General features: G+C 45.9%; 1 protein-coding gene across 2 annotated transcripts in view; it reads left to right on the top strand.

Moving 5' to 3' along the window:
- The window catches only part of wts (serine/threonine-protein kinase warts), a 36,861-nt gene continuing 25,152 nt past the window's right edge, over positions 1 to 11,709 (top strand). The window contains exon 1 of one of the 2 annotated variants that reach the window (XM_022791879.2): positions 1 to 5,454. The gene's annotated coding sequence lies outside the window, so the exon portion shown is untranslated. Of the gene's footprint in view, positions 5,455 to 6,187; positions 7,006 to 11,709 lie in introns of those variants that run through there. The other variant, XM_022791880.2, reaches the window with a different exon arrangement.

Below are 11,709 nucleotides of genomic sequence, written 5' to 3'. Positions count from 1 at the left end.
TCTGCTGTCTGTATCTAAGGCTGTTCCTCTCTATCTATTCTTGTTCTTTCTGCTGTTGTCGCCGCCGTCAACGGCGCTGCTGGTATTCACACATTTCTCTATCTGTCTGTTCGTCTGTGTCATTCTGCGATTGGAGTATGGCGTAGCTAAGCGCATTCCACAGCGGTCACGTGATCGCCGGCCCGAGGAATGTGAGCAATTTGCTGTTATGCCGCTTTCGTCGTGGCGGTCTCTCTTTAGGCTGGCGTGACGCTGTTTCTGTATCTGGTGGAAGCGTCAGTCAGCGGCTGGTTCGGTACCGATTAGGACAATCGGTAGATGCGGCGGGGATGAGGAGCCGACACGATAGCTACTATTGCTCTCTCTCTCTCTCTCTCTCACACACACACACTCGCTCTCGCTCGTTCTCTCCAGATCGTCGCTTGCAGACGATCAAACGCAAGACGAGTAATTAAACAAGCGCCAGCGCCAATTGGGACCGCTGCCATTGCCAATTAAAGTGGTTGAACAACGAGTTGATTTCTGCTGTTACCCGGCCCCCTCTCACCCGTTGCGCCTTCGATGCTGGTGTTATATGGCGGAGTGGCCGGTGCTGAAGACACGCGCGCGCGCGTGCGCGCGCCTCTCCAGCACACGCTGTTTTTTGGCTGACTTAGCCACTGTGAGTGTAACTCATGACGTTACGGAAGGTAGGCTCGCTCGCTATATCCAACTTTGTCAATTAAATTACTGGGGCATATCGGTCGGTCGCTCGCTATAACTTAAGTTCACGCGATAACTGTAGCTGATCGTTTGTACGTACGGAGTGGGGTTCTTCTGAATTCGCCCGTTTTGCATATTCACTCCTGTTTTCGTTCTATTACTTTTCCTTTTGTTTTATTCCCTTTTCGAGTTTCTTCTACGTGTCCACTCTACATCTGCCATTCGTATCGGCGCTGGTGCTCCTCTATCTGCGCCCGGAGCTGTGCGACGTCCAACAGTTTCTTGTCTGAAAGTAGTTGTTTCAAGCTTACGTCTGGCAATGCCGTTAAGCATTCCATCGAATGGATGGGTCCCATATGTTTACGTCCGAACAGCCCAGACCACCACGTGTTCCTAACGTTAACAGCCGAATTTGTGGCCCACTAGGCTGCCACGGGAACCTTCTGCCCAGTGCCTGAAAGCCACTTGGTAGAAGCAGCAGTAGCAACGACGACGATGTCGTCGTCGTCGTCGTCTGCTTCTGGATGCAGTTCCCGTTCCGCCTCATTGACTTTCATCGCCAGTCTCCGTCGCCTTGTAGCGGCGGCGGCGTTAACGCGATTTGCTGCTGGTGGCTGCTCTTCCTGGTATAGGTCGCTTGAATGGCTGCTGTTCGCCCATCCATTTGTCGCTCCAGCTGGCCGTTGTCGTTATTAGGTTAGTCGGGGGGGGGGGGGGTAACTATCGCCCACTGCAGTTGGTCAGCTTCACGGGCTTCTCTCCTACACAATGTAATCATCATTACGAAACGCTACCGTATCAAGACAACAGCAGTGCACCTGCTACTCCTCCATTCGATTGTCGGCGCCGGGTTGGGGGTTACTGGAGAGTTGCTGGTTGTTTCCCACTCTCAACGTTCTCTCTCCTTCTCTTCTCGCTGGTCCCTTCTACTTCTGCTGGTGCTGGAGTTGTTATTCCGTCATGGTCGAATGTGTGCTTATGTCTGTCTGTATCTGAGTGAGACCGTCTAGCGAACGCTGATGATGGTGGCAGCGGCGCCGCCGCCACGGACGATGCTCCTTGTATAGCCTTCTTTGCTTAGCGGAGCAACAACAGCCAACGAGTGACGCTCACCCTGATCATTCTCACTCGATTTGTTGTTGCTACTACTGCTGCTGCTGCTGCTGCTGCCGCCGCCTCCGCCGCCGCGCCCTGTTGCAGAGTACTGAAGCGGTCGTGGCTACATTCCTTCCTTTTTGTCTTCGTCTGCTGCTGCTAGCGACACGGCCGCCGCCGCCACCACCATCACTGGTGCTTGCCTCTCTCAATGAGTGAGTGAGTGTGTGTCTGTGTGTTTGTGTTGTTATTGCTGGCTGGCTGGCACTGGTAGTGGTGGCGGTGGCGGCGGCGGCTGCTGCTGCTGCTGCTGCTGCTGCTGCTAGCTCTCTATTGATGGATTGCCGTGGTGCGGCGTTCTGCTAGCGCACTGCTGTTGTCTGCATAGGGATGTTGTCGGCGGATGGCGATATACGTACATCGATGTAATGCTAATGAACAATGATCATCGCTGCCACAAGCCCCTCCTCCGCCGCTGGTGTCTGCCTGGGTTGTGCTGTGTTATGGTCTTGCTGTGCTGTGTTGTGCCGTGCTGCGCGCTGCTGGAGGTGCAGCATTTTCTGCTGTTAGCCCAGTGTAGTGCTGCTGGTATTCTTACAGCAGTTATCGGGTAAGCAGATACGGTCTTCTTTGCTGCTGCTGCTGCTGCTGTTCGACGAGAAACAGCAGCACCGGGTCGTAACAGCAACAAACCGAGAGCCCCGCTGTGGGTTGCTTGTTGTTAACTCAGTTGATGGCGCTACTGCTGTGAACGTTGCTGTGGATGCGGTACTGAAGTCCGTACAACGGCGGACGACGTCCCGATGGCTTCTTCGTCCGCTGCTACTGCGGCCCCGCCGCTCCGGTTGTTAGTTGCTTTTGCTGTTCGAGTTGCTGTTGGCTATTCGATTGCTTAGGAATAGGTGACACCAAAATACGTGCTGTTGTAACAGGTATTGCTGTGGCTTCGCTGCTGCGGTCGCTCCGAAGAGTTCTGCTGCTGTGGGTTGAGTCGCAGCAGATAATGTGACGGGAAAGACGAGGGACGACAACCACCACAGCAGAATTGTAGTGCGAGCACAGAGAGGCAGCAGTAGACCGTTTACCAAGGGGAAAAATGTGTTTTTTCTTGGTTTTTTGATTAGGCAAACACCTTTTCCTGGAATAATAACGGTGATCGTGACTGTTACACGCAAGTGTCTTTATTGACAACAGAGTGGGGCTGGTGCCGACGTGTTGTGAGATGCCGCCGTGAACTCAGCCAACGGCAAATAAAACAATCAAAAAACAAAAAATTTAGACATTCGGATTCTGTACTACTACTTCACTGCTTGGAAATAACGATTGGCAGGTTTACTGATGCCGATCACAGTGATGGCGGTCTATAGGTGATCAAGCGTTCTGCATAGTGTGCTAGAGTCCTGCAAGAAGTTGTTGACATTCATCGACACGAAGATTCCTCTTCCATCTTAAGCAATTCGGTCGAAGGCAAGAGTCGAGACGATAGACGCCATTAAGTCTGTGTTCGCTTTCCATCTGTCGTATTCTCAACGAAAAGATATAATGCGAGTCCGTTTATTTGGTACTCTTGCTTTTCCCTAATGGGTCACTGCTGTCCACTGTTTCAGATGCTTCAGATATAGAGGCTGTGTGAAGTTAAACAAGCGGTAACAACACCCTGTTTGTGGTTGAATTAAACGTATCACCTATATAATAATTTTCAGTTCTTAACAGCTGTGGACCGGCCGTATGAAGCGTATGAAAATAGACGGATCTGTCCAGCGCAACACTTCCCAGCGACGCAAGTTGCACTGCCTGTAGCCACTGGTTAGTCCATAGCTAATTAAGCCATCGCACCCTGACACTTAGTCACCCAACGAACGTAGTTGAGCTGGGGAGCTGATTGTTAAACGGGTCGGTAGTACGTAGCATTCGATTGCGTACCATATCGTGTCTTTTATCAGCGTGCCGAACCGGACGAATAGCGTCGAACAAATGTACCTGCCGCCGCAGCAACAGTATTTCAACAGTTTTCTTACTTTCTGGCACAGGGAAAGCTCAACATGAATATAATCGTAGTGAAGTTACGGACAGTAACGGTAGTGGTCAACAATCACCGTTACTACCGTCGCCGTCATTAACTTTGGTGCTGTTGTGAATGTACAGCAGTGTGTACATAGACTCGATTTGTGTATTTGTCTTTGTGTGTGTGCGTGTGCGTGTGTGTGTGTGTGTGTGTGTGTGTGTGTGCGTGTGGTTGTGATGAACAAGACGATTAGAAATAGTCTGTTGACAGGAAACATCGTCAAGTGAAGTTCGCATACGAATTACGCCAAATTAGCGTAGCAAACTTGTTGCCCCATTGCTGTTCGTCACCATTCGACCAGTTAAGCTTTACGGCTGTCATCCGATGATACAGTCCTATTACGGCGTCTACAGGTAGTCGGTCGTTTGCGTCACAACGAGCCTTTTACTCGTGTTTCGTTCATGTCACACATTTCGTGTGTTGTGCAGTGCTGTGATTTTGATGATTACCGCTGAGTTCGAACGATCCAATTCAGAATCGTGACTAAACATAGCGCTTTGAATCTACCAGCTGTCTCCGCTGTGGTGTTTTGTGGTACACGTAGTTTTACCTGGGAGCCTGTGTCCGTCCGTATGATAACAACGCTAGTAACGTCCGTTGAATCTTAGACTCGTTACTCACGCCGTCTGTCGCTCTGCAGATAACAATTAGTAGAGGTGAAACCAAACAGCTATTGCCACATCTACTTCTACAACTCGTATTTGTGCACTCGAAGCGCGTCCCCTGCAGCATTTAGCAACCAATAGCGATTTTCCAGGTCAACGAGCCAATTACTTCTACCAGCCGGAGCTACTGTGGCGACATTAGAACGACCAGCTGATGGCTGATCTAGCAGAGATCCGAGTGCAAGGAGGTAACGCCCCCATCGTCGATCCTACAACAACGCGAGCAGCTACTACTGACAATTCCATCGTATTGTGCTAACAATAGATTGAGTTGCGTATGCGTAAATGCAACACCAAAACAATTTAGTCGTCAGCAACGGCGACCATTATACCCCTGCGGTGCGACGAGACCAACAAATTCCACGTATATATATAACCCTGTCCGCTCGTCGTTCAACCAGTCGATCTGGGTCGAGCGATTAATGGGCGCCGTTAGTTGCGCAGCACTAGAATGTTTGGAGATCAACGCTAGCACAAACCTCCTTGTCGGATCTCCACCCTGCCTGTCTGTGTTTTTGTGCGCGCGCGTTTGAGACCATCCGTAGTATCTGCTACCGGTATCATCAGTTTAACGCATGCGTGCGTCCGGTTCGCTGATAGCTTGATTAGTTAACTGTGTACGCGTTGTGTTGTGTAAATTGTAAAGTCGCCGCGATTCCTACCTCAATGAGGAGAAGGCACACCGCAGAACCATTATCCAGGACGGTTTCTGCCGTTGTGTAAACATTGTGACTTTTCTAAGTACATATACAATAGAAGGATATCGTATATACAATACATGTCTGTAATGCGGTCATGGCCCTCCAGGACGGAGGCTGGAATAGACCTCACCTGATCGCTGCCATAGCTACCATCGTAGCACCTATCTATTCAGAACGACCGAAAGGACCTAATCGCTGCTGCTATTTGGACAGACGTATCCAAGAGGTATGTATAATCCATAAGAGTATTTTAGAGAGTAGAATAAGATCTCGACAATAAAGGCATTTAGAGATACGAAATTAACGAAAGTATCAGCATAGCTTCTTGAGCCATTGTTTAATCGGACTCGGCTAAGTATGAATTGAAAGTATTTTTTCTTTGACGGGATGTAATATATTGGTGGTTTGCATTGCTTAGCTACTGTTGGTGCTCCGGAAATTAAGTTTCATTGTATTTGGCGTCAACTAAGTGTTGTTTTCCTATCCAGACTACTTGTTCTAAAGGTTGTCATGGAAAGCTCAATAAATGCAGTTTAATTTTTACCTGGTTTTGTTAGCATAGCTGAACACCCCGAAACAGGGCGCGTATTCCAGCATGTGAACATCAATAAGAAGTAAAAAAACAATTAATTTGTGCTGAATCTTGATTTGTTATAGCTGTTTTTACTTCTTGACGATGAGATCAATTCTGTCTCGAGAGAGAGAAAGAGCGAGAGCAGGGAGAGCGAGAATTGGCCTAAAAATGTATATATATATATATATATATATATATATATATATATATATATATATATATAGTATATATTAAACTCGAGTCTCAAGAATGAGATAACTCACTAGACAGGCTGTGTAAATAACGAAAGTTATTACTATTACAATATAATAATTCATAAAAAAAAGCAAATTTTTCGAGGAAGGTCCTATAGCGCAGTGGGTCGAGTCCCTTCAGAATCGCTGGTGTATCAGCCAGAACCCCCTGAATTCGAAGAGAACGAAATTTACTTTGTTCGTTTTCGTCAATACACGCAAGCCATGCATAGACCCAGTGTGCAGACACGTTACACGGCGCTTGAGAAACATACAAGCCCCAAGTGCTACAGCCCGTTGAGCGCTTTGTCGGGGCGCTGCTCGCTCATTCTCCGCTATGGCCGGGGCTATCGCTGGCAACTCTTCGACCAGACGGCACGGACCAACAACCAGCAATGAATAGCCTTCAGCCGCCGGTGAATATCAGCTTCGAAATACGACGAGGCATCGAGCTGCGATACGATCGACAGCGAACGAACGGCTATGCAGGGATCTGCAGTTAAAGTAACTGTTTTGACTATCTTCGTCGCCTGCATCTCAACGAGCTGGCCCGCAGCAACAGGCAAGATGGCGCCCGTCTGCTGGCCAGTGCCATTGCTGGCGAATGCTGGTTGAGGGGTGGGCCGAAAAAATATGCTGTTACCATTGCTACTGCTGTGTCCGTCGCTAATGCTATTGGTTTGAGCAAGAGTTCGGCAGGGGCGACATCGAAACAAAATGAAGCGAGAAAAATATAAAAACTTTGTTTTATTGTTGTTTACCCTGTAAATCTGTGCATGTACACCAGCCAGCCGGTCGCATTAAGTGCGTATGGATTCAGTTGACGAAAGGCAAATAGAAAAAAAGTCCTCTGTGCGCTTCTCTCCGGTGGATCACCAGCAACATTTCCTAGTTCGTGCCCAGTGGCTACAGAGAACGACTTCGGATTGATATAATAATGACGCGTATCCTTTCTCCTACAGCTCAATCAGTGAGTGCGTTGATTACGCATATGTGACATTAGTCAAATTGGGGTCTGGTATCCCGCAGGGCCACTTGATTAGAGAATGTCCAATGTCTGTCGATCTGGCCGCTGGCGTGTTGGGCCAGGCCATGCTCGTCTCAAAGGAAAGCGAAGGCCTAAGTGTGATGGCGAAGTTACTGCCACTAGCAGCCGTGGTGCCATCAACGACTGACGGCCAGGCCGATATCCAATATGGCGCCTCATTATTTTTGAATGCAGTGTGTGTGCGTGTGAGTGTGTGTTTGTGTGTGTGAATCGCTTTGTCCAACACGTGTAGATCTCTCCGTTACAGTGCTCTATAGTTGACAACAGCTGCTGCTAGTGATGTTGCTGGCATTCAGCGCTATGCCTATCAGCGTTAGGGGCTGGTGGAGTTATGCCCATGAAATAGTTTGGCTTGGGAACGTTTTCTACGTGCGCTAATAATTAGAATCCATGAGGAATTCCTGTCCGATCGATGAATGGCTATATCTATATAATGTAGATACGTAGAAAATAACTGCACGCAGTGACGCTGTTGTTTTGCTATTTTTAGAATGTGTCTCGTGCGGATTTTACGACTTTTCGAAGGCGGAAAATTATTGTCAATCAATATAATACGCTGGTGTATAGATTGTTAAGAGATAATAAACATGTGATTTTTTTAGGGAACTCAAAATGCTTTTTATATCAGGGATGGTATGTAATGAGTTTCCAGCCAGGCTTTATCAACACTGTTGACCGTGCGTTGAACTTCGCTTCCAGTGTCTCACACCGAACACATTGTTGAAATAAAGTCCGACTAGATATATATAGCGTATTGTCAACTTAAAAGGAACTTAACAGTATGTGGGCGACTGAGGAAAATCGTGCACGAGTCTCAATTCTAGTGGAGGGCTTAGGAACTCGATGGTTCCTTTAAGGCCCCTTTGGTGATCACAGACAAACCCTGGAATTTTCCCGTTGAGTGATCTGCAAAATATAGTTTAAACCACTAGTCAATCTCTAGATAGAGTAAATCAGTAACTACCATTCGTTAGATTAAAGTCCAGAATACCAAACTGTTTTCGATGTCATATGGTGTACGTAATTCGGCGCCATATCGAGATTTTCTCGTTTTTCTTGCATTTTTGTCCGGCTGTACCAGGATGATGTCTTGAGAGAAACAGATTGAGCAGAAGGAGTGAACGAATCGCAAATTATTCTGCGAGCCACATACGACTGGTCCCAATATCAACCCTGGAAATGTATCGCCTCTTTGCACTCTGAAAGGGACGAAGCTCGTCGTAATTACTCTAGATAAATGGCATGAAACAAGAACAAGCAACGTTCAGACACTGTTAAAAAGGTTGCTCATCGGACACAATGTTAATAAATCTCTTCTATTTACGGAGTAGTATGGACGCAGTCGTTTATGTGGGGGTGGTCCTGGATGACTCTGGGTGCCATGACGCCCTTGTTTGACTCAGAGCGTGTTTGCGCCAGTATGTTCTACTCGTAAATTTAAATCGTCGACTTCACTCTCCTCAGTAAACGAGTTATCTGCAGTCATAGTGCTCCGAGGGCTGGATCGGCTGGCAGCTGGGTGGCGGTTCTGTTATTATTGGATTTCATTAAATGCCCTCCGCATATCTATGCGGCTTTGAATGCTATTTTCTGCTAAAAGTGCTACCGAGTACCAATCTCGGTTAAGGCTGCGCCGTATTCAGCTCGAGTGGTTTTTCGATTCAACTGTTTGACACTCCCGTGTGTCGTCCGGTGTCGGCCAGTTGCTCACGACCGACGAGTGGCGCGGCCGTTGTCGTCGCCATTGGCTAGCGGGCGATGGCATTAACAGCATCAAATCCGCTTTACGGGCGATAATGAACGTGCTGTATAATTTAATGACTGTTTTTATACGAGAACTGTGTACGGGGCTATCATGTTATGAGCGGATGTGTTTCTGGTTAACAAAATGTCTAGCTCTGCAGAGATGGTGCAATACTGTGATAGGAACTAAATATCTGTGAGTAAAGAGATGGATTTTATTTGTGCGCCGGTTTACGTTGAATAGTTTGCTGGTATCGAGTTGGTACGGCGTACGGGTGACAATGGAGTCATTACGTTCGTCTGTTGACTGTGCATCGAGATTCTCTCCGAGGACGTATGTCTATTGGTGTAGAGAGCGCACGTCATGGGCGAATGCTATTGCTATCTACCGACTATTTCGGCCCTTGCTGCTTGTTGTGACTTGTTTCTGTGTTACGATAATATTAAACACTGAATATGCGTCTCCTACCTACGGGTTGAGCACTTCATTTATACATTCGACACTAGCATGGTAAGCCTATTTCGTATAGGCTGCGCGTGGGGCTCCGCTCGAGCGGTTGGAGTCGTTTCCATTGAGACGGCTACTCACAAATTTCAATTTGTGTATTAGGGTTCACTCCGAACCCCCAAAACAAACTTAAATGTAGCGGGTAAACGCTTACAACCACTGCGCCGTTACCGATCAAAACATTGTTTAAACAGCGGCTAACTTTTGGCTTCACGAATTACTGCTCAATCTCAAGAGTACCTGAAAGCAGAATAAATGGAAAAATCCAAATGAGTTTATCATCAATAATTATTATGATGTTCTTTCGGTGTTAACGAGCGCCTTTCTTACGTCTCATTCGATATTCTTCCAAGTGCGTTTACTCATAAGTCGATCGATTGCTTGTGAAGAGTTGGAGGTTCAGCGCTAATATGTTTCGATTTAAGGGTCGGCAGAGTGGGCAGCTGCACGAAATTTCGAGTGTTTTTTTTTCTCGCCGATGTGCATGTCTCTTTTTTTTTGTAGTTATATCAACATATTACTTCGTGACATGATTCATTGTGGACTGTATTTATGCATACAATGAACTCATCACTGTAACTTCCTGGTTTGTGTCTTCACTGCATTCAAGTGGTACGGACTTAGACGACAAGTGACATACTGGATCAAGTGGCATCTCTGAACATTTGTCATCTTAACATTTGCTGTAGAACGACAGTTAAGTTTATGCAACTTATTATCTTCACTGGTCACAAACGACGTAAAATTCAAGTGTTATTAAATTAACGCGCTGCAGCTCGGACAGCTTCTGTCGATCGCTCCTGATGTCCACAAAAAAGCACGTCCAATTGAGATGAGATGAAAGTAACAACGAAAGCAGCTATAATGGAAGACAACGAGCAACATTCAAAACGATTTCTGTCAGAAGTGGACGGTATTAAAAATAGCTATAGTTCAATTTTTTAAATTTATAATTCCTTTTTTGGCGGCTCGGAAGAAATCAATAGACGATTGCTGATACGAGAAGTACAATGCTATAGATTTTAACTCTAGCTATATATATCATATGTCTTTGCTGTATGAAATTCCATACCCTATGATCTCCTTTGATCGTACTTTTTTTTTGAGGCCATTGTCTCCTTGTATGTTTCGATAGCGGTTGGTATTTTCGATCGCTATTTAGAATGCACAAGAGGATAATGCCATACAACCTTCATAGTCTGCGTACGAATATGCCCAAATAAAGCTCGATTTTAAATAAAAGTTTTTTTTAGGGTATTTTTCACTATTGTTAATCGGATTAGAGAAAAACCTATCCCGTAATTCGTGAACGTTTTGCTGTTATAAGGACTCTTCTTTCGGTTTGCCTCGCTCTCGATACTCTTGATTGCTGTCAGGTTTTTATTGTCGTCGTCGTCGTTGCTGTTGTTGTTGCTGCTGCTGTTGCTGTTGCTGCTGCTGCTGTTGTTGTTGTTGTTGTTGTTGTTGCTGCTGCTGCTGCTGCTGCTGCTGGTATTCCCATATCAATATAAATATTGGCAGCGACTATACGTGGGCATTGTTTTCCGGTACAGAACTTGTATCGAGATTATGGAATGCCCTTGTCTAATCTATATTGTCATATAATGCCACGCCTGTGAATGGACAAAGGAAAATAGCATTTGTGCGGGGCTGTTATTTCTACGCTTCAAACGGCGGACCAAATTATAAGCTGCTGTTATTTTTATTTTCTCTGACAAGAACCGTTTGGTCGTGCTAACTCACACCTCGAAAACAGTCCTTACCGATGGACACTATGATCATTGTTATTGTTGTTTTTGATTTTCTGGTTCTATTAGTAAATAGGTCAGTTAGGCCAAAGAATCGGGAGCTATCGAAGAAATGTTTACCCACAACTAGTTGGATAATCTTAAAAACGTTTGACTTAAAACAAATGAGAGAGAAAATGCTAGTCAATGCCATCATAACATTTGCCTTGTGTCTGGCATGTGAAATCACATTTTTGCACAGCCAGGAAGGACTTGCCTGAATAGATCTTTTTCGATTATAATCAACGGTGAATTTTCGAAATAATGTGACGTACCGATTAGTGCAGGGCATATTGTTTATGCTTTTCTCGCATTTGAAAGAAAAACCATTTTTCATCGACATTAAACATTTCGTTAGATAGCTCGCTCCCAGCACGAGATCTATGTACTCACTTGAAGCAATCGCTATTACTACATTTCAATTCTGAATTAAAACGTCATTGATCTTTTATATATGCAAGGAGCAAACACTTGTTTTCGTTAGTAATTTCTTAGATACGTTATTGAATTGCTTTCATTGTGCTTTTTTTTATGTTATTAGCGAAACTTTGTTGCTATACGATTTTAAAGCACGAGTAAACTTAGGTG

The sequence above is a fragment of the Varroa destructor genome, unplaced genomic scaffold, assembly GCF_002443255.2.
Source record: "Varroa destructor unplaced genomic scaffold, Vdes_3.0 BEIS01000002.1, whole genome shotgun sequence".
NCBI classification, from domain to species: Eukaryota; Metazoa; Arthropoda; class Arachnida; order Mesostigmata; family Varroidae; genus Varroa; species Varroa destructor.
This window is presented reverse-complemented; position numbering and strand designations above follow the sequence as displayed.